The following is a 27,641-nucleotide window of genomic DNA, read 5'->3' as shown; positions in this document are numbered from 1 at the left end:
CATAGTGATGCGATTTTCGACCATGCATGTGGGACATCATTATTACATTAAGGGTTATTTAATATTAGGTGAAATAAATCTACTAGAAGATTGACTGCTTGTCACTAGTCCACTAGTAGATAAAAGGTTTCAAATGCAATTAACTATCACTATCACTCATACCACAGGAAAGATGAAAGATGAGAGAGAGCAACCGAATAACCAGGGTAGAAACAACCTTGAAAACTTACCTGTATATCCGAATCCACATCACAGAAATGGTCTATCACAGACCTGCAGATGTCACCATCCAAACGCAGCACTACCTGGAACAGAAATACGAAATAAGTATACAAATTGCTGATAAGAATTACTACAAACAAAAAAAAAAACTCGAAAAAACTGTGGATTTGATTGTTGATGCCAAAAAAGGTAAGATTCTTCCACTCCAATATGGATGCCAAAAAGCTGCAGAAAAAATATAATGCAATAAGCTATTATCTTGATTCGGGTTTAAAGGCTGTCGTCGGTTGGAATTACTTCCTAACGTTTCGCTAGCACGAGTGGCGAGCTTCTTCAGAGGTCCTTCCATCTCCGATGTAGTCTACGTCCAACATCGGAGATGGAAGGACCTCTGAAGAAGCTCGCCACTCGTGCTAGCGAAACGTTAGGAAGTAATTCCAACCGACGACGGCCTTTAAACCCGAATCAAGATAATAGCTTATCAACGGGCCGCGAAAGCCTTAACCAATTTATAATGCAATACTTCAGCTCTTTCAGGAAATATAAATACGCTATGGAAAAAACGAAAGGTTTTTTTTAAACGAAATATCGCAATCTACGGATAATGTTATGAACGATTTACGTTGGAATTGCTACCGCACCATATTCCCGGATCTCGCATCAAGTGATTATCTGTTTTCAGATTTGAACAACCCCTACGAGGTATTCGATTTGTAAGTTTCATTTTTAATATATATGTATTATATATATTTAAATATTTTAAGGAAAAAAATCTACAGAGATATGTGTAAATATTTACCATTAGTTATCGGACATCCTATATAATAAACTTACCAAAAATGTCTAACAAAATTAGCCACTTTCATCAAGCGAGTCCCCATTTTCGCTACATTAACGAAGTTAAGAATTTCAGATACCATCTTGTCTGCAGCGATCGGTATATTTAAATAATAAATCATTTTGAGGTATAAAAAAATAATGAAATTACTAACCATAAAACTTAACAGAAAAAATGTAACGTGGGTTTGAGACCGAAATACACGCTGTTTCCAATTAAAAAAAAATTATAGCTAAGCCATGGCTTTGTAAAAATAATGATCTGTATTTTTTTATTACACAAAATCCGTAATAAAACAATATTATTTATTATCTTCTTGCTTTTCTGGGTGAGAGAAACGAAAGGAAAAAATGAAGGAAAATCACACATATAGCACAAAAATCAACATGTACGAAAAAGTCAGTTATAATTAAAATTTGTTTTCAAAACTGCCATTGAAACGGTTTTGTTTTTATTCTTCTCCTAAGATATGCACCTGAGGAATTGAAACTAATTTATGATGCTGAAGATATTGTAAGAGTTCTTCCATCTAACAGGTTTTGTTAGAATATTTCCTCATCTTCCACGTCTGCAAATTCCATAAATCAGTTTTATATGACAATTTTACACTTTTTAATTTAAACTAGAGTCCTAATAATGACCATAAAACCATCACCCAGCAATTTTAATTCATTATAAGGCCTAAGTTCCTTGAATAATTTTGGTTATTTGTAGCAATTGCCGCAACTAGCACCGTCTCTAATAGGTTGAATAGGATCATTGTTATTAAACAATTTGAAGCATTAATCTCACTAAGTGTTCACTCCAGCTACGATGGGAATACACCGATAGATGTTAATAATAATATTTTGAGTACATCGCGGTCTGGCTGACGTATACATTTCATTTCCATTTGCCTGTTTTGGCAATGGCTGCTAGCAAATGTAGTTATAGAAGGAACTTAATAGGAAATAACCAAGCAGAATAAAAAACAAGACGTCCTGAAGAAGTGAGTTAATATAAGCAAAAAAAAATTATTGAAAAAAGAGGACACTATCACAATAAAAGTGGCCAATTTTATTACAACAACAGCGCTTTGGGAAAAATTTTCAATAAATAATTGTGAACTTAGAACTGAATTTTGACAAGACCACTTCACCATTTCAATTAATAAAGCTGTTATGAATGGTAGTTCAGCTCAACTACTTGGTGTTGTTATCGACAGACTAAATTAGTCGGAACATATTGGTGAATTGATTTTAAAGCAAAACTTAGCAGTGGATTGTTCGTTCTGAGATGACTAAGGGGATTGATTCTATTGGTTAATTGATTCTATTCTTCTTCGTCTTTGTGTATTATTTTTAAATTGCAAAAACAAGCAATAAGAACTATTGCTAGAATTGGCTATCGTGATCATTGTCAGTTATTGTTTACAAGACTACTTCTTATGTTTGGTGTGTTTGGTTGTATCATATTCATAAAAATCGTGCATGTACACCAAATAATTATCTTAGCAGATTTGAATGTAATTTATTAACGATAGTTTTTATTTTCACTTGTATAATCTTCTGAGTGTCAACCTAAGATCGCTAGATGGTATATCTTTCTAACAGAGAGTTAAAGATTACCTACTACTTCTACTTCAATGTTTCTATACTAACTTTGAATTTATCGATAAAGTAAAATCTAACCCAGATCTCTTCATAGTTTACTGCTTTAATGTTCACCGCCACATTTGTTTTCATTGTGATTGATTGTTTGTTTCTTGTGATATTTTTGTTGTAAAATTTTGATTTGTTACAATTACTCTTTGTAACATGGTGTCAAAAAAGCTATAACTATAACTAAATTTGTTTAAAAGAAACGAAATTTTGTAACATTTCTTTAATTCCGTCTATTTTATATGTTTGATGTGAGCTATCCTGTAATTGCCCGCCCTCGTCTGCAATTGGGTTTGTAAATAAATAAATAAATAACTAAAAACAAATCAACCCCTGTAATGAGGACATACAATAATTAAACAATAATACTAAATGCCGAAAATGAAATGCCTGGCAAAATTAAAGATTAATACGGGATAGGGCATTCGCCTATAAATCACATTATCTCCCGTAGGCGGGGGTAAACTATAAGAGAAGGGTTATCGGTTAAGCATTATGTAATAAATATTTCATGCAGCTGTTAGCTAATCCCCGTTTAAATGTAAAACCCGGTTTGATATTTCAACGTTTCGGTACAAGTCGATACAGAATTTAATAATAATGATAATAACGTTTGTTGCTAACAGCATTAAAAATTACAATTAGTGTAAGTAAATTAAGAGAACATGCAGCAAAGGGCTTGAAATAAATCGCGGCTATTCAGGCATCTGATACTGTTAAAGCCTCATTTAAAAAGAAAAAACATGTACCTGATAGCAAGCCTTATATAGTAGGTAAATAAACAAATACATTAATTCTTTGGTGTCTTTGATTTCCATAAATCAACCTCACGCATGTAAACATCAGAACAGTGGTTCAGCTGAGGTAACACCATAGAGTCGCAAAGCAGCCTGTTGGTCTCTTGCGATAAGTAGTATTTATAAGAATAAATGTGTTTTAAGGTACCACAACCTTTTTTTAGTTTTTCGTTTATATGCTGACGGAAATGAAATTTAGAATCCAAAAATAAACCCAGGCTTTTACTGGAATCATAAAATTGCAGGGAGAATCATTAATTGTTAAATAGAGCTGACTATTATTCTCCCACAAACAGCAAACCAAAAGAATAAACTCCCATACCCAAAAAAAAAACAAAAAAATTAATACGAAAATATAACAAATGGTGGTGTTTTTTATTTCCTTGGGTTTTAACTACATTTTGCAAAGCAAAAAACTAAATAAAAGGCACACAGTGCTGTCGGGATAACAAAACGTTTATAAACAAGCATTTGTGCACATTTTTATTTGAGATTTTGATAACGGCGTTTTGGTTAATTTGCAATTTGTAATTTAAATTGCATCCGAGTACAGTTCAGTTGATCGCAAAACAAGTCGGTTGAGATCAATGAACGTTTGAACTCAGCGAAATAAAACACAAGATAAATAATCAGGACATCGCAATATAATTTCTGCAAATTGTCTGCCAATTATATTACGCTCCGCTGTTAATTGGAGTAAAATAGTTTAAAAAATGAAAATCATGAATTAGCGTATACGAGCGGTTTTACACTCAATGTTCTTTATCATAATTTTTGCTGCTTTACACCACATGAAATGAAAATATTTAGAGTAAGTTTTGCTCCGTTTTAACTGTCGTTTGTCTATTTTTCACAATACAATGGGAAAAAATACCATTTGTCTAGAAAATCTTGAGACACTCTTGACCACTCGTCATTCGATAAATGGAGCAATCTTTGAAAAAGTATAAAACAGTATCACATCTTAATGGAGTATACCTTTAAAGGTCCCTTGTGCTACAATTGTTGAAATTGTGATTTCATGAATTCTCTTAATAAATTACGTGTGGTCAATAAACTAATTATGATTCTCCTAATTCAAATAGCCAAAATATAAAATAGTCATAGAAATACTAAAAGGATGTCGAACTTCCATTGTCTTTATTTTTAACTTATACAACGTTTCGGACAGTCGTATCACTACCCGTTATCAAGTGTAAACTGTCATAATAGTCATGCTTCACTAAATTTATAAACAGACGAATTGGTTTCCATTTATCCAGATAGTGTCTTTGTATACCTCCGGAATTCTCCATTTTCTTCTAAACAGTGTTTTTACAAACCTTTCTGATTATGTTGTTATGTTTATTTTTTTAGTGTCTCTATACATTTGATATGTATTTACAAATTGTTAAAAAAACTTGGTTGTATGGAAAATAAAGGTATTATTATGTTACTTACTTATGTTATGTTACTTAAACAACGTTAAATACAGGGTAAAGAAATGGACGAGAAGTCAACTATTAGAAAGACATCGCGCTATAAATATGGCGGAAAAATAATATTTTCATTTTTTATCTTACATCCAAAAATAGATAGAACGATAAAATAGTCATTATTCTTATTCTTGCTAAATAAATTTAAGGAAAAACTTAGGCAATGACACATGTACATTTCGGTTTTGGTTTAATTATAACAACAACCATAGGAGTATTATTAAAAAGCAACCCAATTAATAATGATCAAGCTTCTCCCATAATTAGCCGATAACGACAAAACGTACGTATCTACCTTCAGTTTCTTTGACGTTTCCCTCGGGTAAATTGCTGCAGTCGTCAGCTAAACCGTCAAACTTTAAAAATCATTACTGCAAGTTATACCTACAACATACATATTTCATGCAGGCGTATCGTTTAACGAACTCTCACAGAATCATAAGCTTACATAAACTTACACGCCGTGGAAGTTTTGAAATAGTTAAGGACGAAATAGCTTGTTGCCGAATATAAGCGTATTTCGACAATGAATATTCGACCATTTTAGTAGCGATCCACGTCAAGTTTTCTGTGTTATTCCTCTACTTGCAAAGTATAAATTGGTTAGTAAAAATTGTTTTCCTAATCTTGTTAGTCAATCTTAGGAAAACATCTTTCTTATCGCTTCATATTGCCTTTACATAATCTGAATAGATTTGTTTTTATTATTCATGTATTATTTTTTAAAATAAAAAGTTTTATTTATATTTACGTGCATCGACCGACTGACTAGACAACGCGGTGCTTGGATTCATTGAAATGTTCCAGAAGTTTGTTAGAGAAGCAGCGTGAATCTTATAGTACCATAAACCTATTTCAATAAATACAAATGAAATTAAAAAAAATCGTAATAAAAGTTTTTACATTTACACAGCAAATTGCAGAATACAAAAATCTTGCAGTGACTAAATATTACTCGAAAAAACATTTATTAACAATGATGTTGGCCGTGATCCATATAAAAAGACACAGTAGAAGAAAAACATGATAGGAACTTAATCACTGCTTTAAAATCCGCCTCACTGGAGAGTTTAGGAATCTGCAAATAAGGTGAAAGGAAACCCATCGGCAAACTGAAAGAATAAGGAACAGAGAAACATGAACGCTCCCTAAAATCTAACCAAAATATCAAATTCAATATCACGAAAACCTGACTATCAAGAACAAAAGAAAAAACTGAGAAAGACTCACCTATCGAAGTCACAAGGCAAATTTTTCATAGAATGTAGCTTCTGGAAACCGTGAGAGTTATTTTACAAATAACTGACTCCCTTTAAAAATGATAGTTATGACCATATGATGTGATTTTACAGAAAACTGAAAAAAATTGTCAGTGAGTAAAACTAAAAAGGGCTGCGCAATGCAAAAATTTTATCGATCACACTAATGCATGTGGCGTGCACTTTATCATGGCAGTGAGGGACATTTATCACTTATCAGCAAACCTAACCTGTCTCATTACTTTTACATCGAGCTTTGTGCCGTTCTGAGATAATTATTTTACGGTGTGCGTGCACAAGGGGAAAGGGACCAGAGGATTTAGTTTGCTCCGTTGGTTTTATCTCTCCCTAAAGACATTGATTCTTCTAGCACGAGAAACCAAGAATACGTCAGTTTATTATCGTTATTATACTTCTTATACTACGTACTTTATTTTTCAAATTGCTACTACACAAATTAGAAAAAAAAACATTTGTAAACTCCCACTACAAGTGAAAATTTTGTAAAGGGCCAAAGCAGCAGCAGTTCACAAATGATTTTTTTGTAATTCAAGAGTGGCTTCGTTTTTTGTTACACTTTGATTATTTTGCAATTCTTGCAATTTAACATTTTTTATTGTATTTCATAATTCCTATTCTACAACTACAAAATAATCAATTGTAAACTCCTGCAACAAGTGATCATTTTGCAACTCTATGACCAAAGTTTACTTCTCCCTAAGGTAAGTCCAATTCAACGTTAAAATTGAACATAGAAGGTAAATGTATTATACACGGTGGACCAAACAATAAAACAATATCTCCGTGAACAACGCTGATACGTTTGTAATTTTCTATTTTTAAGGTGTGGTCTATAGGAATTTATCGCTATATTTTTGGTTTCGGTGTGGAAAAAAGTCACCTAGGTATAACAAATATCGCATTCACAGTGACGATTTCTGAAAATTTACAAACCATAATGGAGACAATTGCCTCGCACCTTAATGCGACTAGCTTTCCGTTGTGCTTTCGTAGCTTTGAGAGGCAATTTTCTTGAAGTAATTTCATAATTTTCTTCCTATTTTTCTTTCGAGATATCCTCTTTTTAAATGTAAAACTGTGAGGGCCAATTTTCAAGGGCATATTTCTATGCTACATTCTAAGCTACTTTGTCGCTCCTCATTTTAAAATTACATTTAGTGCGTGTAATGATGCAGCGTTAACAAAATTAGAAAATTTGAAATTTTAATTTTGCGGCCATTCTATTTAATTTTAATAATGTAAAAGTTACATAGTGGGGGGAACTAACTTTAAATTAAATTACACCACGAATTTAAATTTCACTCGGGGGGGTGAAACTTTTTGCCTTATTAAAATATAATTGTCATTTCTTGTTGTTAATCAAAGAATTATTTAAATATACAAAAATTATTTTATAATTCGATACGGTGTCAAAATTTACTTTTTTATTTTCAAAGCTGTTAAAAAGGCAGTGAATTAATGAAAAAATAATATTGAAAATTTGAGAGTTCAATGTAGTTTGCTGTTGCAAGTAAGTATTTTAAACGGTTTCGCACACTTTTGTCAAAGTCAAAACAAAATAAAAAACAATGAAAATAATACTATTTACAAAATTTCTGGATTCCTCCTGCGTCGGTTTGTGTTGAGCCGCCAATCATACTGTTGGCTTCTTCAGAGCTTGACTGAAACTGACTCGCATTTTTCTCTGTACCTGCATATATATTATTTGGGGAGGGCGGAGCTAAATGAGGGGCATAAACACCGTCTCGAATGACTGATTTTTATAGACTCTCGGATTTTTCGTTAGTAGAAGAATTGATTACATTTTAGTTTTATCAAATAAAATTTTATGCCCGGTTTCATGAGTGTGTTCTGCAACAGCTGATGAGTTTATTTGCCTTAGTCGTAAGGATCTTTCGCGTTCTTTGAGCCTAATTGATATTTTTCGTCCGGAATTTTATCATTGACGGACCGAAGGTGTTGAGAGAGTATATATTTTATCTTGATGGAGATCAACTAACATTTACAAATGAAATAAAACATAAAATTGACACAAGAGGTGCTAAACCAATACATACAAAAACATATTGTTATCCACATGTTCATAAACAAGAAGTCAAAGATCAAATAAATAAAATGTTAGATCAACAAATAATACAACCCTCTTCTTCACCATGGTCGTCACCAATGCGGGTAGTACCAAAGAAAATGGATACTTCAGGAAAACACAAATGGCGAGAGTCGTTGATTATCGAAAATTAAACGAAGTTACTGTAGATGACAAATATCCTTTACCAAATATTATTACAGATTTACTTGATCAGTTAGGTCAATGTGAATATTTTACAAGCTTCAGGTTTTCATCAAATAGAAATTGATCCAGAAGACATTCCAAAAACTCATTTTAATTGTGAGCTAGGAAGCTATTAATTTTTCAAAGAAACTTCCACAGGCTACTGTAATGGTTTTTACAAAACTTCTGGATTCCTCCTGCGTCGGTTTTTGCTTAGTCGAAATTGCTGACGTTTCGCCAATCATCCTGGTGGCTTCTTCAGAGGTTGACTGAAACTGGCTCGTATTTTACTCTGTACCTGCTTATATATTGTTTGTGTGTGGGGGGGGGGGGCGCTAATGAGGGGTATAAACACCGTCTCGGTAGAGACCTGAGTCGCGATTAAGATTGTTAGGTTGTTTATAGATAGATTTTTCGTTGGTAGAAGAACTGATTACATGCAAGAAGTTTAGTTTTATCAAATAAAATTTTATGTCCGGTTTCGTGTGTTCGGCAACAGCTGATGAGTTTATTTGTCTTAGTCGTAAGGCTCTTTCATGTTCTTTGAGACGAGGGTTGTACTTACAGCAATGGGGTAAATTTGCCATAAATGGGTAGTTAGGCCGGCAACGCATTATACACGAATTTATATTTTTTAAATTAAATTAGGCAATGTAACATCACCAGGTTATTAGGAAGATATTTTGTAGATGTTACTTTTTGCTTTTTACAAAACTTCTGGATTCCTCCTGCGTCGGTTTTTGCTTAGTCGAAATTGCTGACGTTTCGTCAATCATCCTGTTGGTTCTTCAGAGCTTGAATGAAACTGGCTCGTATTTTACTCTGTACCTGCTCATATATTGCTTGAGGGGGGTGGAGCGCTAATGAGAGGTATAAACATCGTTTCGGATGACTGATTCCCAAATTGGGGACAGGTAGAGACCTGAGTCGCGATTAAGATTGTTAGGCTGTTTATAGATTTCTATAGACTCTCAGATTTTTCGTTGGTAGAAGAACTGATTACATGCAAGAATTTTAGTTTTATCAAATAAAATTTTATGCCCGGTTTCACGAGTGTGTTCGGCAACAGCTGATGAGTTTATCTGTCTTAGTCGTAAGGCTCTTCCGTGTTCTTTAAGCCTAGTTGATATTTTTCATCCGGTCTCTCGAATGTATCCTTTGCCCTATACACATGAAATACTGTAAACTCCTGGAATCTTAAATGGAATTTTGTCTTTGGCGAATCGAAGATGTTGAGAGATTTTTGGACAATTAGTAAATCTGGTTTTGACGTAATATTTCTTTGGCAGTGATATTTTGAATGTAAGGAAGGACAACAGTGGCATGTGTGGGATTGCTTTCATGCTCATTGCTATCGGAAGGGTGTGGGTATTTTGTGATGAAACGCTTAATATCTCTAAGATGGAAATTACTAGAGAGGAGAGCAGATGTGAGGTTCAGTTGGTCGGCAGTTTAAATGTCTAACAAAATATACTAGGCATTCTTGACCATGAGGGCAAATAACAAAAGTATCATCGACGTAGCGTTTCCAAAAATTTCTATAAATTTTCAAAAACTTTTACAAATATATTCGCGATGACTGGTGATAATGGGAAACCCATAGCTGTTCCCGACGTTTGTACAAAAATTAAAGAAATATAACGTCAAAACCAGATTTACCACTTGTCAAAGACAAAACTCCATTTGAGATGCCAAGAGTTTACAGCCTTCCATGCATGTGCGGAAAAGAATACATTGGAGAGACCGGACACAAAATAGCAACTAGGCTCAAAGCACATGAAATAGCTAAGACAAATAAACCCATCAGCACTTGCCGAACACAATCACGAAACCGCACATAAAATTTTATTCGATAAAACTAAAATTCTTGCGTGTAATCAGTTCTTCTACCAACGAAAAATCCGAGAGTCTATAGAAATCTATAAACAACCTAACAATCTAAACCGCGACTGAGGTCTCTACCTGTCACTAATATGGGAATGAGTCATCTGAGACGGTGTTTATGTCCCTCATTTCGCTCCGCCCCCCTCAAACAATATATAAGCAAGTACAGAGTAAAATGCAAGCCAGTTTCTGTTAAGCTCTGAAGAAGCCAACAATATGATTGGCGAAACGTTAGCTAGTGCGACTCTACCAAAACGGACGCGAGAGGAATCCAGAACTTTTGTAAATAGTATTACAGCAATTCTTTGAAAAATTAATTCAAATAATTTTTACTTTCTCCAAGTAGTGTTTGCAATGTATTTAAAACGGACTTCTTGCACATCCGTGCGACTTCTAGCATTCTGCTATCCTACAATAGCGTTGAGTGCTAATATTGAAATTATATGCTGAAGTGTATTTTGATTGCTGTTTTATTCCTTTTCTGTGTGTTTTTTACATATTAATTTATTTTCTTTATTGGACACCAGTCACAGAAAGCATAAAGCAAGCATAGGTGTTTATTTATTTTTTAACATCATTTCGCAAATAACACGTCCGATGATAAATAATCACCTCCTTGTGTTCATGACCAATAAATTTTAAACTCATTGCTGGACGCTAATTTATTATTAAACATGTTAACAGTTTACATTTATTCTTTCCATTAAAAAAAATCAGTTTTGATGGGACAAAAAGTAGACAACTGGATAGGAAATTTTTGAAGAATATAATTTTCCCTTGGTAAGACGGAACAGTAAAATTCTTTTTTCTACTCCCGTCTGTAAAATACCTAATTACGCACCGATCTAGCGTGCGGGAAGCGTCACTTTACCACGTCAGTTTCGTTTCCCACGAATCCGAGCCACTTCGGACATTTCCGGGATTTTACCGCACGGTTTCGGGAGCAATCGGATGTTTTCGGAGATATTTCCCAAATTTGACGTTTACCAATTCTGACAGTCACATCATTGAATGTATTCGTGTTTTGTGAAAATGTACCCAAAAACTGACGGTCGTAGAAAAAGTATAGTATGCAACACGTTCGGTAAACTTTTTAACTCACTCGTGTCAAATAAACTCGTGAGTGAAATGCCGTTTACCGCATTTTTTCTTGACGACGAAAATACATTGAAACTATGACGCATATTTTTTATCTTGCTGAAATATTGATTCATGATGATGAATATATTACACTTCATTTATTACTACTGTACATGTTTGTATTATTTTTGTCATCTTTATAACTTTTAATTTTAAACTGTCATCGTCCATGGTAGCCAACATTATATTATTATCTTTTAATGCCGGAAACTCCATATTCGCAAGAAGTTTTATAGAATATCGAGTGCCTTTTGCATCTTCATATTTGATATCTAGAAAACTTTTTTGATTTGAAGCTTGTTGAGGCACTCGCGTTTTATAAAATTCACCATTTTTCAACGTTGACTCGGGTTTGGTTGGAAAATAATAAAACTTTCCTTATATGTAATAATCGTAACGGCAATATGTATCAGTGTTTTCCGTCATCAACAAGGGGATCTATTTTTAATTTATTTTTGGAATAAAAATAAACGATCTTGAGTCGAATAAAAGAGGCTGAGCGAAAGTAAAGTCTTTTTAGGCGAGGGCGTTTTCAGGATTATGTCTGATATTTCATCGATTTTTTTTCAAGCGCGAAGTTGTATCATTAAAACTTCTGCTGGAATAGGAAGTTCGGTCATAAATAAAAAGCCATTAAAGAGCAAAAATTCCTTTTATTTTATTTTATTTTTAAAGTTGGATACTGAGGTTTTTGCGTGTTAAATTCACATATACGTTAACACGTACGATGTTAAGGCACCAATCGATAATTTAAAAGCGATTTGTTTGACACAACATTTTTATTCAGTACCTACACGATTTTTATATTTTGCTGTTAGCGATGTACGAGGGTCACTTAAAAAGTTTCGGACCGAAGAATTCTACTACACTTCTCTCAGCGATGCTCTCGTCTCTCTAACCCGTACAAATTGTAATTCGTTGATTTTGGTCATGACAACCGCTGAAGAGTTGTCTTGGTGAAACATGATTTTTTTTCAAACGTTTTTTTTTTATTTTACAACAGCTCTATAATGAATTCTTTCCATTTTCACGAAAACTAAAACCCCGCTCCCAAAATGGCTGAAACTTTAATAAATAACTATCAACTACGATAACTATATTTTAGTAACTAGTACCGCCATCTTCAGGGTGATGTGGGAAACTTTTCAAGTGACCCTCGTATATCTTTTGGTTAGTGTCATATGAAAACCACAACTTTTGCAATTTTTTTTCCCAATTAAAATTTTTGCATAAAATTGTCATTTATTATGTCTAACCTTTGATTCCTAAATCCCATAAAACGTGAACTACCTATTAATTTTTCAAAGAATTTTCCATAGGCTGCTGTAATACTATTTACAAGACTTCTGTATTCCTCCTGCATCGCTTGTTGTTGAGTCGAAACTTGCTAACGTTTCGCCAATCATCCTGTTGGCTTCTTCAGAGCAATTAATTCTTTGAAGTGCCTGAGTAATTCTCACCTCAGACGAGAATTTTGAAGCTTTTGAATTCGGCGTTTACCAAAATAGTTCACAACTGTCAACGTCCATGGAAAAATTTTACCCAAAATTATATCCTTATCTTTTCCGGAAAAGATAGTTAATGTATAATTAAAAAGTACAGAGCATTCCTTTAAAAAATGGTCCCTCTATTTTAGGAAAACTTTGAAAAATTAAAGTGAGGTGACTTTTACTTGATGGAAATCCATTAAACAAAATTAAATTAGAACAACGAATGTTGTTCAAAAATCCGGAATCCACAAGTTGAAATATGGATCATGTCACAAAAATGAAATATGAATCAAAAAGCAAAAAACTAAATCTTTTGGAAGCTATGGAGATTAACAAAATGATATATTCGAATCTATTGTCTATTGTCAAAAAAGAGCATAAATCAATAAATAACTGTGAAAATCCGAACATCCTTTGTTCTAGTTTAATTGCGAAATTTTGAAACTTGCCAACGCAATTGATGAGGTTCTGTGAAAACCACACATCGATATCATTTTTTGTTCTCAAATTCCAAGCAGTTAAAACGTGTCGGTGGTACTATGCGTGCGCAATTTGCCGCTAATGGGGGTTATTAGGGTAAAACAATTCCCCAGGGATTTACCCTTCTTTTTTTTCTTTTTGCCTTTAAGGATCAATGCGAAATTTATTCGAGCGCAACTGATTAAGCTGGGTATTTCGCTGTAGGTAAATAAACGTCCGTAAAAAGCTTCTGATTTAACGTAAGGTTACAAATTTCTAACAATAAAAACTTTAGCCAGACGAACGGAGAATGTTAAGATCGGGGTTACTGGGTCATTTTACGTCGGACCGAATTCAAACGCCATCGAAACCTATTAAAACGGAAAACAAATATTTCAAATGCGCAGCCACTCCTGCACAAACCATAAATTCCGATACGTTAAAGTTTTATAGAAGTTTTACTAAAATAAGCTCACCGAGTTTCGATCCGACGATAAAAATGCCCGATTTTTTATCCTGTTGATCAATCGTATATAATTTTGCGATAACTTCGTATTTTATGCAGTTGTTTTCACCGGCTCTTTGTCTCCGACAAACAAATCCATTTAAACTTTTTCAGTTCCTAAGGCGAATATTTCGATAAAAGGCCGAGTTAGACGAAAATAAAATAAATACGGTAATAATTGCTATTAAAAAAGCCACTTTAGTTCGCAGAGTTTCGGCAGCTTTACTTACAAATGAATTTATTAACAATTTATTAAAATAACTGGAAGCTGTTTCAAAAAGAGCGTTCTTTTTGGCCTTTGTTTAATTATACACACTGAATTTCCCATGACATAGGTTTTTTCATTTCAGCAGCGACTTTCTTCATTCAACTAAATTGATTAAATATTCCCTTTGTCTTTTATTTTTCGATTATAGTGGTTTAATTTTGTATCTATTGTGTGAAATTAATTACATGACTCACTTATTGCTAGATAAAAACAGATATTAGTCAACTGTTTTGGAATTGTGTATGTTACGATTTTTCCTAATAAAAAATTTTTTGAACTCAACTGTAAATTATATGACATTAAACATTTCGATGAAAACCTTTTTCTTCTTCTTATTCCTACGTTAAGTCCAATGACTTGTGGTTACTGGGTAATCTTTAATCCTATTTGTGATTCTGATGACCAGCTGTCTTGCCATCTTTTTTGTGGTCTTCCTCTTGATCTTTTCCCTTCGGGTTTTCCATCTCTTGTGATCTTTGCTAATCTGTGCTCTTCCATTCTAGTTATGTGTTGATTCCAATTTCTTCTTCTTCTCTCGTCCCCATCTTACTATTTCTTGAATATTACATTGTTGCCGGATATCTTCGTTTCTTACATGGTCTCGTCTAGCCTTTCCTATTATGCATCTTAATGTTTTCATTTCAGTTGTTCTTAGCCCTTGTTTTGTTTTCTTCGTATCTGCTCTGGTTTCTATGGCATACGTAAGTATTGGTCTTATACATGTTTTATAGATTCTTGTTTTCTTTTCTATTCCTAGATATCTATTTCTCCACACTATATCCCTTAATGCACCGGCTGTGGCTGCTTCTTGGTATATCGTCTCTTGGTAAATATTTCGGTGGCCTGTTACATCTACTCCGTGACATTATGATTGTCCCTCCTATCTCCAGCTTACATCTTATTGGTTCCTTAGATACTGTTAGACATTCCGTTTTCTCTGTTGATATTGCCATATTGTATTCTTTTGCATTTTTATCAAATATGTGTAACATTATTTGTAGGCTGTCTTCGCTATTAGATATCAGTACCGCATCGTCCGCGTAACATAGAAACGTGATATTTGTGTTTCCTATTTTGTAGCCTGTTAGTATTTTTACGTTTTCTATCATTTTATCCATAATCAGGTTAAATAGTAACGGACTTAAGCTGTCTCCTTGTCTTATTCCTGTGTTTATCTTAATTTCTTCAGATACCTTTCCCTCAGCTTTTATTTTAGTGGAGCAGTTGTAACTGAGTTCTTCTATGATTCTTATTATTTTAGGCGATACGTTTTTTTCTTTAAGAAAGTATACTACGTCATTAAGTCGTATTTTATCAAACGCTTTTGTTAGATCCACGAAACACATGAAGATAGGGTTGTTGTATTCTATTGACTTTTCCACTAACTGGCGAATTATAAAGATGGCATCTGTTGTTGATCTGTTCTTTCTAAAACCTTGCTGCTCTTCGCATATCGGAATTGTTGCTCTTAGTTCTTCTGCTATGGTTAAAATATTAAGTTTCTTAAAATAATCTCTATAAAATGATTCAATGACTGAGTATTATCTCGTTGGTTTTAAAAGTTATGAGAAAATTGTAAATACAAAAGTTGTAAAGACTGTTGCGATGCACAATTTAAAATTATTTTAAAGTATACAAGGTGGCTCGAAGCGCGACGAATATAACATACATTTTTAAATTTCGTTTTGAATTCGTTTTGTTCATTTTTTAATCTTGACACAGAGCCCTGTTGGCCAATAGTTTTGGTTAGTAATAGTCTTAGACAATCTATTAGTAAAATAATTTTAAAATAATAAATCAATAAATAATAATATCACACTTATTTTTCGGTTTGCTTAATATTTTCGATCTTAATGTTACTATAAATGGCTGGACATACCTTTACATGGGCTTAACACATCGCTACATCGAAAAAATTATTTAAAATAAATATTTATTTATAGAATCATTTTAGCGTAAGAAAATGATTGACTAATTCCCTTTTAAAAACATAATTGAAAAATTAACTGCGAACTATGAAATTTCAACTAGGGTTCATTAGGAGTGAATTTTAATATTTTTGAAGCAAATACATTGAGACTGGAGTGAGTTAAAGTTTGGAGGTAAGTTCAATTATCAAAATAAAACTTCGGCGATAAATTTGAATGCGGAAAATTTATATGGCCAACCATGATGCATATGCGGCAACATTAATCAAATATTGTTAGCAGAGGAACAATAAAATTTCAATATTTATTCGTTGAGGTGGACGTATCCACAGAGATGTTGCCTTTTTCTTCCTCGCAGTTTGTTGGTTTTAAAACCGCGCGGATATACCAGTTTCGAAACAATCCACTAAATAACTGTCATATAAAGATTAAATTTACGACCGTGTCTATAGAACTGCTACAGCCGTTAAATCTTCCAAGCTAAAATGTTAAAAATCCCGCTTTTAGTTTCCGGTACTATCTTGCGAACATTTTTATTTAACGATCTTGTACAATGTTTTATCTCCGTGCTCCATTTGCGCGATAAATTGTTTGTTTAATTCTGGACATGTTAAATGAGACTTGCTTCATCAGCTTAAGGACAGTCATTCATTTCATTTCGATCGGCTATATTTTTCATAGAGCAAACATTTTTTAAATTTTTTTAATATCTTTTTTTTGTTTTAATTGCCTTATTCTTTTGTTATTTCATATATCTAAGTGATGTGTTTTTTTTTAGCTTTAGAATTTGACAATCTTTAAGTATATAGTGGATGATTTCGCTTTGACATGTGTAGGTGAAATATGTATAACGAAAAAATTTAAAAATTTAAGAGCGTTTTGAAGCAATTGGTTATCCAACTCTAGGAAAATATCTGTGGTTTGCGATGGCAAAATCGGTGATGAAACCAAGAGAGAACATGCGTCAAACATCATTTTATGCGAGCAAACTAAAATTCCTTGCATTAATTCTTGTACCAGAAAAGAATCCATGAACCACAACTCAGGTTCACTAATCAGGAATTAGTCCATCCTTTAGCTCCTCCCCCTCTCAGTGTATAAGCAGGTACAGATTAGAATGCGAGCCAGTTTGTGGAAGTTCAAATTTCCAAAATCACCCTGTATCTAAAAATCCAGGATAGTTGTGACATTTCTGGTTGCTTATTAAATGAAAAACTATCCTTAGGTCATAAATGCTTCGACGGAGATAAGCCGTAAAAATAGAAAAAAAACTCGGATAACACATAAAAGTTTGAGTAGCATATTTAGCAAATCAAAAGCAAATAAGCCGAGCTGAACAACATTGTAATTGGTCATGTTCCGTCTACTTCATAGAAAATAAATCGAACAAAGAGACAGTGCACATTACACCGAATTTTTAAGTTTGACGAAGCTGCATCAGAACTTCCGATAGCTTGACAGCATATCACCCATTGCATTAGTTTTCTTTGAAACTTGCATAAATCATTCGAAAGCCTTTCTTGAGTTTATAGAAATATAAGAAGACCACCTCATATTTTTCATTTTCTTTTTGTTTTTTTTTTTTTTTTTTTCATTTTGGTGTATAATTCAGCCCCAGTCTTTAAGATGGAGGTGGAAAATTAATTGTATTCCTTTTATTTAACATGTTTTATTTTATTTTTTAGGAATAAAGTGCATTTCCGATTTTGTAAATTGCAAGTACGTCAATTAAAATGATCCCGTAAGAATCGATATATCATTTTCTCCATCCAAACAGACTTAGTTACACATTTAAATACCATAACTTAACTATAAATTGTCCAGGTCAGGACAATAAAGAAATTAACTATGCTACCCTTACAGGAAGAAAATACTCACACAATGAAAAGAAGGATATGAGTGCAACAAATGGTATTACAAAGTTTGAATAATCTTTAAGAACTATAGTTAACATTTCAGCCAAGGGGCAATATTTTTCAATAGGCGATGTTATTACGGAACATTTTTTTTGCTTTTGGGATCTGCAACCGCAAAGTTCGCTGAAATTCATGTAGACACACCAAGCATCGAGAAACCTTGTAATGAGAGGAGATTTAGCATATCTGATCAGCAAATTGAACACTGATGATGGATGAAGAAAGAACAAAGAAACAGTGGAAATTATTTTAAAAAAGGAACATTAATATTAATTTTGTGCAAAATCTCTTCATTAAATTTGAATTCTAATTTTCCATGCATTTTGATCACCAAAGAGATTTTCTATTAAAATTTGAATCAACGCAGCTTTCGTAATGTAGGTATTTCGTATTTAGGCAATTATTAATAGCCGAAATAGTTTGGTAAATATGTTCCTATGAATGTTTAACATCTGATAAATGCTTCTACCACTACATTTGGAAACTAGTTTTTACGTTCGCTGTATTTCGAATAATTCGATTACTTAGTCGATTCGAATTTAAACAGTAGTTTTGATGATTTACATTGAATAATTGCTAACATTTGATGCAAATCAGACGCAGCGTGAGCTTGAATGTAATCTAACCTCTCGAGTTATTTTGGGAAAAGTCGCATCAATTACAGAAAATTTCTTAACAAGCGGAAATTGTCACATGCACGTTTTCTACGTAGTGCTTAACGCACGGAAAATGCGATGAGCATTTATTCCGCGATGATGATCCGTTCGCTTGTTGAATTCCGATTAGCAATTAGAAAAAAGTTGCAAAATTTTGTTTTATTTAAAGAAATATAAAATAAATAAAGGTCACTTTCTTATTGTCACTTTTTGGAGTTCCACAAGATGAGAAAACTACAAGATGTATTAAATAGTAATCTTCATTACGGATTACTACATTTCTTAAATAACAAAAAAGAGTTTTTAATAAATTGGTACATGGTGTTTATTACATTTTTGTTACGTCTTATTACTGTGGATTCTTTTTTGCTATACAAAATGGAACATGCTTTTTCATCTTAGGAGAAGTTCAAGTGTTCAAATTTAGAATTTTGCAAATGGTGGAAGTATCAGAACAATGAAAACTTTCCCCATTGGATTATTTGGTCGGACGAAAATATGATAACAAATAATGGTATTTTCAAACGGCGAAATGATAATTATTAACCATCGCCGAGTTCACTGAGTACCTATCTTGGTTTGGGTTTAATATGTGAGTTAGGGCTTTTTCAACCCATTTAATAGACTTTTTTTTAAGTGCTTGGAATTCTAGTAAACGATAACAAACAAAAAACAGGTTTCATGAACACCACAAGAGATTAAATTATTATTATTATTATTACTATTTTTATTATTCTCATTTCTAATATTTCTAAATTGCTTTCTTGAACCTTCGTTGAGGACATGTTTACATAAAAATAAAAGATAGCTTGATATTTATTTTTTACTTGCCATTATTATATAGTTATAGTTAATTTTATAGCTGTTGATGCACATATTTCAACCACTTCAGTTTACATGTGCACCATATTTGCATTTTGAACATTACTCAGTTTTACAACTAACACGACTGGGTAAACTTCGGTGTACTTTTTCGGTGTATATTTGAAAAAAAAAAAATTCAAATGTCCAAGAAATTTTTACAAGATGGAATTGAAAATGAATCGCAAAGTTTGCAAGCAAAAAAGTTCTAGCAGCAGTGAAGAAAACGAAAATAAAACACAACCAGGTAATTTTGATCCATAGCAGGACGTCGCATGCAACGATCAGGTACCAGACAGCATTCTGTTTACTTTTGGGGATAAAATGATAGGACGACAAATTCTTGATACTTGTACAAAACCCATAGATTTTTTCAAGCTGTTTTTTAGCGATGAGCTAATAACAAAAATAGTGGAACAAACAAATAACTGTGCTAGACATAAAATAGCACAGAAGAGGTTGTCAAAACGTGGGTAGATACTACAGTAGAAGAGTTTACCGCATTTATTGGGTTGTACTAAATAAGGGTACGATAATCTTATCTAATTTCCAAGAGTTTTGGTCCCAAAATTCTAATAGTTAGAGGAGAACGATTTTTACAAATTTTCTGGATGCTCCACTTTCATGAAAATCATTTCTCTTAGGGCTCGAACTCAGAAAGTTAGTCACTATTTAGATTATTTGGACAAGCAATTCAAAAAACAAAGAAACTTCCACAGGCTACTGTAATACTTTTTACAAAACTTCTGGATTCCTCCTGTGTCGGTTTTTGCTGAGTCGAAATTGCTGACGTTTCACCAATCATCTTGTTGGCTTCTTCAGAGCTTGACTGAAACTGAAAAAAATGCATTTCATTAAACTTTTAATAAACCGATTGAGTGAAAAGCCTTGCATCGAAAAATGAAGTATATATATGTTTGTTTTAAATAAACTAAGGCTTAAATTGAACATATCTATATCTATGTCGTTTTGAAAAACACTATTATTATAAGTGCGAGCACATATTATTATAGGAGAGTGCCATTTGACAGCATTGTCATCCACAATAAGTAATAGTAACAATCACATCGTAGTTAACAGTTTTTAGCTGGTTTTTTTAATCCAGTCAAAGCAAAAAGAATTAAGGGAATGGGGGAAGCATCCAGTGAAACCCATTTGCAGTTCTTCTGGTGTTATATCCAGTGAACCCAAAAAGGAATTAAATACATTACAATTACATCGTAGCCAATACTTTTGGTTAGTTCATCACTTCGTAATCAATAATCTTTTTCTTATCCAAAGAATGCAAACATGAATTAAGGGAACGGTCGAAGCATCCTGTTTAAGTCATGTGTAGTTCTTTATTTGCTTTCAGAATTCTCGAATTTTTTCAAAGAGAAGTAACAAAATCGTTCACATAAGTTGCATGTTACACTATTTTTTTTCGATCTTTATTATTTCCCTGATAGTTAGATACTAGACTGAAACTCAGTCAAGCTACACTCAAGCTCTGAAGAAGCCAACAGGATGACTGGCGAAACGTCAGCAATTCGACTCAGCAAAAACCGACGCAGGAGGAATCCAGACGTTTTGTAAAAAGTAGTTTGATGTTATTGGCATATTTCAGGAACAAGTTGCAAATAAGCCAAATGTAGCGGTCAATTACAATAAATTTATCTGAAGTGTCGACCGCACAGACCCTTATTCAGCGTCATACTGTTTCCTGTCTTTAAAATGGTGGCGAAAGTTCTTTTTCTGGGGACTCAAAATGTCGAGTGTCAATGCATATTTATTATATAAAATTTCACAACGGGGCCAAAACAAAAAACCAATGACACATTTAAAGTTTGTTCCATAATTGGTTGACGAGATAACAAAAAAATTTCGGCAGGGGTCCAAAATTTCTGGTAGACCATGATGGAAAATGATGGAAAGAAAAAAGACTGTGCGGTATGTTCTAACCGTAAAGTACAAGGCGGCAGGAGGGAAACTAGGTATATTTGTGACATTTGCACCCTTTCACATTGGTGACTACTTCGAACGGTACCATACACTACAACATTATAGGATGTAATTTTTTTATATTGCGTATGAATTTATTTAATAATAATGGTAGTGATTATGATAATAATAAAATATTTTTTAAAAAATCTCATAGTTTTTATAAAGCGATTTTTAAAAAAAAAATAAAATATAAAAAAATCCCAGTAGACAGATAAGTAGATAAAATAATAGTCCGAGTACAATGTACTCGCGAAAGGACATATATACGAGTGCAAAGGGTTAAATTATTATTATTATTCTTATGGATACTACTAACTTTATATCTTTCGTATATTGTTAGTTTATGTTTAGAAAAAAAAAAAGAGCTAGCCAAGTCACACACCCCACGTTTTAGCTAAAATTAACAACTATGCTATATGACGGCTGACAAAGGCGTCAATTAGGTTTTTGAAATATATATTCGCACGCCGGAAATTCAAATGCGAGGTGAAAAAAATGAAGTTACGTAATTCAAATCGTCGCGTTTAAAGTACAATTCGATAACCGACGGGATAAAAGGGTTTTATTTAAGCCAATCGTGGAATGAAGCACAGCGACGGGATTTTTTTCGAATGACTGCGTGATTTGGTTCCGCATATTTCCAAACGAGTGTTTTTTTTTTCAATAATTGCTGTACACGGTCGAAAAGTAGTCAAAAAATAAATTGTGCAATTTAGGTCCTCTGGAGAATGTGCATCTGTTATTAACATTGTTTGGGATTTGCGTACAGCTACTAGCTATACTATGCTTGTCGCATGAGAGAATCGGGCAAGAACCTGGAGAACACTGAACCTGGATTTAATGTTGCAATTTAAGATGGCAACATTAAGTCACATTTTAACAAATGCATATAAATCTAACATTTTTATCTGCAAGTAGTAAGGTACTTGCACAGAAACTATAGTCGGAACGATTTGCGATGGCATATTCGGAAATTATTAATTAGCTGCGGATGCGGATGAATTACCCCGAAAATGGTTTAAAATGTGAGTTGTTCAAAATTGACAAAAATTACAAAACAAACTTGCAGCATGCTACAGGGGAAATAATTGCTGAAATGGATTATCAATATTAAAGAATGCCTCCTTACCATTATATATTTAATGCCATAGATTTTGTGTAGCCTCAGTGAAAATTATTTTTTAATAAAAATAGGCACGACGATACTGCAGTGGTATCTGTATGGAAGGCAGTTCTCCAGACAGGTACCAAAGAAAATTGTCAGTGGTTTCAAATATATCGAAAATATAATAAAAAATACTGCCGAAAAGAGATACACTTGATATAGCAGTAGCACCACTTATTAATGTAGACAAAGGATTGCGTTCTAGCAGTAGCAGTTTAATTTTGGCTCTGATGGTGAAGATAAAAAAAGATAAAAAATACATGAATCTATCTACGAATATGACCGAAATAGTTAAATTAATAAATGACAAGTAAAACTAATTCTAGCTCTCTTAGTCCCAAGCAATATAATCGTGATCGTTATTGACTGCTGCTTTGCATTGATCAGACAGACATTTGGGCGGAACAACATCTGTTGAAGCAAGATAAACTATCTATTTTATTCTGTCTGGTATTTTATTGCCGACTATGCCATCACAAATCATACTGCCTATATATTGTTATTGCAAAACACATTTTATTAAGCTTTGTGTTTTCATCAGTAAAATTTAAATCAATCTAGCATACTGCCTGGTATGTGAAAAAGTGACCGGTATATAGTCGTAACTCAGTTAACAATTATCGCATATTCAGCCAATTGTTGTTAGTATAGCTTAGTTAATTTTTTTTAAGTGAGTTGGTCATTAAAAACTGGCTCCAATTTCAAATCGTTCGTTTAATTTATTTAGATTTATTCACATTAATTAATCACTTCATATTATTTTTTATTCAGTTTAAAAAATAATGTTATGTTAATGTAAATGTGTTCATTTCTGTTCTTAATAAGCGGTTTTCAAGAAAGCGACTTGGAATCAAATAAAAATCAATATAAATAAGACCTAAAAGTTCAGATTTTCACGAAATTATATATTTTCACATCACAATTGTTTCGACAACACCGTGTCTTTATCAAATGTAATTTTTACAAACTACCGGCTACAATATATACCGAAAAATGACTATAAAACCTTAATTAATGTTGTGAGAATTTAAGTTCAATAAAGGAGAGGCATTTAAATCTAATTGATCGTTAAGCAATACATTTGAATGTCTCATTTTGTTAATTTATATTGCTTCGAATAAATTTAATTTTCGACTTTTTGTGGCTGTATGTAAAATATCAAAATTGTCGTCAAAAATGTATTTTTCTGTGTTTAAGTGTGTTAAACGCTGTTTTATGTTCGTTAATGCGTTTCTTAAAGGATCTACCTGTTTGTCCAATATAAATTTTAGGACAAGATCCGCATTTCATCCTGTAGACACCTGATTTTTGAGATTTTGGATATTTCGTTTTATTGTTTTTTAAAAATTTTCCTATTGTGTCGTTAGTTTCGTGAAAATCTGAACTTTTAGTTCTTATTTATTTTGATAAATGGATTTTCATCAATTTTTTTTTCATTTTTGGAATAAAATATTACAATAGCAAGTATATGGTGGTGTTTTATAGGAATAAATGTAAATTCAGTTTGAAAAAACTGCACAGATCTCCAGCATAGTACCCTAGAACCATCTATACCATTTGACATTTCACTAGTACCTTTCATCGCAAAAAAAAAGGCTTTATAAAGATGATTTAGAGAAATCCACCATCAGCACTCCTAAGAAAGCATGCACCAAATGACAAGTATTTTCAAAAGCAGGTCAACGATTCTGAGGATAGAAGAAGAATTTTTAGAATTCTGAATGCATTAATATATGAATAATGAGAACTACACTTTCACACTCTGTATCTCATGAATGAGTGACATTTTTCTAATGCATCTTTCGTCTAATGTCCATATTTTCACGCGTTTATTTTAAATTTAATGATTTTTGCCGGTCAAATTATAATTTTGTAAACACCCTGGTAAATAGTAGCCAAAATTTAAATATGGAAGTTAGCTAATATCAAAAACCGATAGAGAAGTTGATCAGAAAGTGGTTTTCGATACAACCGGCAACACTGCGCTACTAGATACCAAATTGCTACAATCCATTTTCACCGTTCTATCAACCACGCGATACCCTGTATATGGTATAACATAAAAACCTGTTTGAGAGCAACAATTTGTTTTAATTGAAATCGGCGGACATGCTTAGTAAATACCGGCAATATGTCATAGGAACGTCTGCGCCTGACGTCAGGTTTCGTGGCAAGTGATTTTCAATAATAATTCTCGCCATCTGGTTGATATATGCATTAAAAACGTATACGAGCGGAACTAAAATGCATCGAGCGCTTCGGAATCAAAAGAGCATTACAAAAGTTGAAGCTTTTATACGTTAATGTCAAATGTCATCAAACAATTGTTTTGCCTAAATGTCCTTCTGTTTGAAAAATGCGACTTTCAGCAAGCGTCTCGCTTCCAGTTCGCTTTTATTATTCGCCTCTCGCCGTATATTAAAAAAAAAAGACAAAAGGCGGTTAGATGTTATCCCTATACACCGTGCGTTTTAAAAGTTTTATTAACATGGTCCACTTTAAAATGCTATTTAAGTTAGGTGGACTTGTGTTTCAATTTCCGGCATTGTATCTGATATGGACGGGGTAATTGAGGGGGGTTAAGGGAGGAAGTTAGTTTTTAACGTTAGGCATGGTGAAGGATATTCGAGTTAAACACCGATCTATGATTCTGCGATGGGAAGAATTGTTCGTCAATTATATTTGTCTGATTGATGTTATATTTTTAATTGAAAAATTATTCCAATTACTAATTCATTTTATGTGACAAAAAAATGGCAATAAAAAAAACAGGGCCTTCAGAATGAAAATTAAATTACGATAATCATAAAATCTGATTAAAACTATAATACAATTGTTCATAATATTTAATAGCTAATTTACGACAAATAAAAAAAATGGGCAAAAAATGAAAATATAAAAAAATGCCCGAATACCCATAATGCCTCACTAATTCTTTATCGCTTAATTAATCATATTATCTAAAGCAAATATTAAATAATGTGCGAATTATATTAGTAACCAATTCTAGTAAATGGCTTTTTGTGACTGCAAAATGAAAACTAAATTACAAAAAAAATATATTAATTATATAAATAGTTCTTCAGCGGTTCAGTAGAGTAGCTATTTAAAGCTAGACTGCGTCGCTTTTGAGCTATCAGTTTACTTTTCGTTGAAAAATATTAATATTGTATATTGCTTTTTTCTGTTACAATAAAGGCTATTTATAAAGACATTTTAAAGAGAAATAATGACAAATCAAAATATTTGAAAGAAAGTTAGAATAAAATAAATGATGAAATGCCCAAGAAATTACGACCTTACTAATTATTGACTGCTTAATTAATAGTGACTGACTCTGAACTTAAACTATATACTAATACATTTCATAGAGAAATTTTGACAAATAAAAAATACCCAAAGAATTAGGGCTTTATTAATTTTTGATTGCTTAATTAATAGTAAGTGACTCTGTTAATATTGTATAAACCAAATGTATGACAATTTTTTATGCCACAAGAGTTTTGGTTGAAATTAAACCATTATTTTCTGCAATGACCGCTTTAATTAAGGAATAGCTATAGTAACCAGATAAGTTGAAAATGACAATGATCTTTAAATTTAAAATCATCAATTTCAAATTTAAACAAACCAAAATTTTGCTTTTTGCTACAATGCCTTTAAGTGTCTAACAAAAATGCTAGTAGCATTAGGAAAGCTACAAATGTGTTTCAAACGTATGGATTGAGCAATTATACAGCACAACAATTTTTTTTCCTATTTTTTCAGTTTCTTCCTATAATAAGGATATTTTATTAGTGTATTTTTAAAGTTGTACCTTTTCCTTAATGTATATATTACAACTTTATTAGGCCGGGCAAGAGCATTGTACTTTGAGAAACTTTTTGTAGTGATGCCAGGCAAACTTGGAGAACTATTAAGCACGCCACCAATGAAATCACGGTTGATCCGAAAATTTCCAATGTTGTAGACAGGGACAATATTTACTCTACATCACAAAAGGACATACCAGAGGAATTCAATAAGTACTTTAGTTGGGTGGGGGAAGATCAAAAGGCCAAAAAAATGTAAATTTTAAATAGGAAAAAAATAATTTGAGTATAGTTGTGGCGCTAATACTAGAAAAACAATTAATACAAATAATAAAATGACTGAACAATACGCATTCAAATATTGGGGATGATATATCTAACGCTCTTGTTCTCCGAGGGAGTCTTCCCGGACATTTTTAAGGAATCCGTTATTACCCCGCTATATAAATTAGAGAGACCAAATCTCGAATTACAGGCCAATTGCACTAATACATAGTGTGGCTAAAGTACTGGAAATTATGACAATTTTTAGAAAAAGATGTCTTATTCAGCACTAATCAAATTAGACACTGAAGATGCGTCGATCAAAGTAGCTGGCGACATAGTCCGATCCAATTTATTAGTTATTCCATGACGAAAGCTGGTGCTCCAGACTTGCAAAGAATAAAAATTCATAATTTTGACTGTGGCTAAAAGAGTTAAAATATTTAGGGTAGTTTTTGATCAGAACCCTAAATGGGACGACCACGCCAATTATTTCACTGTGAAAATTCGTAAGTTATTACAGAATTTTTTTATATTACGTCAGAGTTTGTCAAAGTGTTCTCTTATTAGAATATATAAATCGTTAATAGAATTAATCAAGGTGCTTCAACCGGTAGCAATTAGCCAGAAGCGTGTTTTGAAAATAATATTATTCAAAAATAAACTATATCCTTCTAAATAATTGTTTACTGAACGAAAGTACCAAGTATCAACAAAATCTACATTTTTACCATCTACCGATGGTAAAAGTTACTTCAGTGCAGCCCCTAGAATATGTAACGACCT

General features: G+C 32.7%; 1 protein-coding gene and 1 long non-coding RNA gene across 3 annotated transcripts in view; one reads left to right on the top strand and one right to left on the bottom strand.

Moving 5' to 3' along the window:
* The window catches only part of LOC132695877 (protein turtle homolog A-like), a 413,609-nt gene that overhangs the window by 151,502 nt on the left and 234,466 nt on the right, over positions 1-27,641 (top strand). The gene's annotated exons all lie outside the window — the stretch shown is intronic.
* The window catches only part of LOC132695880 (uncharacterized), a 237,150-nt gene that overhangs the window by 173,781 nt on the left and 35,728 nt on the right, over positions 1-27,641 (bottom strand). Inside the window, exon 2 of the long non-coding RNA XR_009617900.1 lies at positions 231-305. This is a non-coding gene — a long non-coding RNA (uncharacterized LOC132695880). The remainder of the gene's footprint in view (positions 1-230; positions 306-27,641) is intronic.

The sequence above is a fragment of the Cylas formicarius genome, unplaced genomic scaffold, assembly GCF_029955315.1.
Source record: "Cylas formicarius isolate icCylForm1 unplaced genomic scaffold, icCylForm1.1 PGA_scaffold_12__32_contigs__length_19106922, whole genome shotgun sequence".
Classification (NCBI taxonomy): Eukaryota; Metazoa; Arthropoda; class Insecta; order Coleoptera; family Brentidae; genus Cylas; species Cylas formicarius.
Note: the sequence above shows the minus strand (reverse complement) of the source record. Positions and strands in the feature narration are given on the sequence as shown.